The sequence below is a fragment of the Natator depressus genome, chromosome 28 (assembly GCF_965152275.1).
Source record: "Natator depressus isolate rNatDep1 chromosome 28, rNatDep2.hap1, whole genome shotgun sequence".
Taxonomy (NCBI): Eukaryota; Metazoa; Chordata; order Testudines; family Cheloniidae; genus Natator; species Natator depressus.
Genome location: NC_134261.1, coordinates 7,831,593 through 7,834,092, shown reverse-complemented (window position 1 = coordinate 7,834,092; position 2,500 = coordinate 7,831,593). Strand labels below are relative to the sequence as shown.

Genomic DNA, 2,500 nt, shown 5'->3' with positions numbered 1-2,500 from the left:
GGGGCAGGCTCCGGGTTGACCTGGTGGCCGGACGGGGATTAAGCCCCGGCTCGGAGCAGGGCAAGCCCGGGCGGAGGGGGGTCCGCTTGGCCCCTGCCCGCGGGGGCAGGCTCCGGGTTGACCTGGTGGCCGGTTTGCTTTCGGGCCACCAGGTCAACCCGCTGAATGTATGGGGTTGACCTGCTGGCCGCTTTCCTTCCCGGCCACCAGGTCAACCCGCTGAATGTATGGGGTTGACCTGCTGGCCGCTTTCCTTCCCGGCCACCAGGTCAACCCGCTGAATGTATGGGGTTGACCTGCTGGCCGCTTTCCTTCCCGGCCACCAGGTCAACCCGCTGAATGTATGGGGTTGACCTGCTGGCCGCTTTCCTTCCCGGCCACCAGGTCAACCCGCTGAATGTATGGGGTTGACCTGCTGGCCGCTTTCCTTCCCGGCCACCAGGTCAACCCGCTGAAAGTATGGGGTTGACCTGCTGGCCGCTTTCCTTCCCGTCCACCAGGTCAACCCGCTGAATGTATGGGGTTGACCTGCTGGCCGCTCTGCTTCCCGGCCACCAGGTCAACCCCCTGCCGGTATGGGGTTGACCTGCTGGCCGCAGAGGGGCAGGCTCCGGGTTGACCTGGTGGCCGGCAGGGACTTCAGCCCCAGGGCCCCTGGCAGGGCGACCCTGCCCTTGTTCCCCAGAAAAGGAGAGAGCTGGCTCGCAGCGGGAAAAGCTGCCTACGGCACCTGGGATTCCCAGGCGGTCACCCATCCAAGTACTAGCCAGGCCCGGGACGGTTTACCTTCCGAGATCGGACGGGATCGGGGGCCTTCCGTCCGGTATGGCCGTAGGCACTCGGCTCCGGTCCGCCTCGTCCCCTTTCCCTTACTGACTCCCCTGCCTCGGGTGGGCCCGATCCTTTTTTCCGTTTTTTTTTTTCGCTCCGGAGGCTTCATGAGCCCCCCCCCAACACCCCTTTGGGGGTCGGTGAAAATTTTTTTTTCAGACTTCCAGGGGCCCGATCCTGGCCGCGGGCACCCGGCTCCGGGCACCCGGCTCCGGGCCGCCTCGTCCCCTTTCCCTTACTGACTCCGCTGCCTCGGGTGGGCCCGATCCTTTTTTCCGTTTTTTTTTTTCCGCTCCGGAGGCTTCGTGAGCCCCCCCCAACACCACTTTGGGGGTCGGTGAAAAAATTTTTTTCAGACTTCCAGGGGCCCGATCCTGGCCGCGGGCACCCGGCTCCGGGCACCCGGCTCCGGGCCGCCTCGTCCCCTTTCCCTTACTGACTCCCCTGCCTCGGGTGGGCCCGATCCTTTTTTCCGTTTTTTTTTTTTTTCGCTCCGGAGGCTTTATGAGCCCCCCCCAATACCACTTTGGGGGTCGGTGAAAAAAATTTTTCAGACTTCCAGGGGCCCGATCCTGGCCGCCGGCACCCGGCTCCGGGCACCCGGCTCCGGGCCGCCTCGTCCCCTTTCCCTTACTGACTCCCCTGCCTCGGGTGGGCCCGATCCTTTTTTCCGTTTTTTTTTTTTTCGCTCCGGAGGCTTTATGAGGCCCCCCCTAACCGTTTTTGGGGTCGGTGAAAATTTTTAGTCAGACTTCCAGGGGCCCGATCCTGGCCGCGGCTTCGCAGGCTGGCCTGGGGGGGGGGGCATCTCTAGCTCCGGCCGCGGACGGCGAGACGCTCGGCCACCAGGTCAGCCCGGAGGAAAAGGCTGAAAAAAATGTCTAAGTCCCCCCGGGACACCAGGTCAACCCGGAGGAAAAGGCTGAAAAAAATGTCTAAGTCCCCCCGGGACACCAGGTCAACCCGGAGGAAAAGGCTGAAAAAAAGTCTAAGTCCCCCCGGGACACCAGGTCAACCCGGAGGAAAAGGCTGAAAAAAATGTCTAAGTCCCCCCGGGACACCAGGTCAACCCGGAGGAAAAGGCTGAAAAAAAGTCTAAGTCCCCCCGGGACACCAGGTCAACCCGGAGGAAAAGGCTGAAAAAAAGTCTAAGTCCCCCCGGGACACCAGGTCAACCCGGAGGAAAAGGCTGAAAAAAAGTCTAAGTCCCCCCGGGACACCAGGTCAACCCGGAGGAAAAGGCTGAAAAAAAGTCTAAGTCCCCCCGGGACACCAGGTCAACCCGGAGGAAAAGGCTGAAAAAAATGTCTAAGTCCCCCCGGGACACCAGGTCAACCCGGAGGAAAAGGCTGAAAAAAAGTCTAAGTCCCCCCGGGACACCAGGTCAACCCGGAGGAAAAGGCTGAAAAAAAGTCTAAGTCCCCCCGGGACACCAGGTCAACCCGGAGGAAAAGGCTGAAAAAATGTCTAAGTCCCCCCGGGACACCAGGTCAACCCGGAGGAAAAGGCTGAAAAAAATGTCTAAGTCCCCCCGGGACACCAGGTCAACCCCGAGGAAAAGGCTGAAAAAATGTCTAAGTCCCTGCTCGGCCATCAGGTCAACCCCATTCAAAGTGACGGGTTGACCTGATGGCCGGCAGTCTCACGGAAGTCCGGATGGGGTCGCCAA

The 2,500-nt window shown here is 61.2% G+C and overlaps 1 non-coding gene across 1 annotated transcript; it reads right to left on the bottom strand.

Annotated features, from left to right (window-relative positions):
- Positions 1-718: 718 nt before the first annotated feature.
- Positions 719-837, bottom strand: LOC141979096 (5S ribosomal RNA). Its single transcript, XR_012636524.1, has one exon. It is a non-coding gene; the product is annotated as a 5S ribosomal RNA (ribosomal RNA).
- Positions 838-2,500: the final 1,663 nt, after the last annotated feature.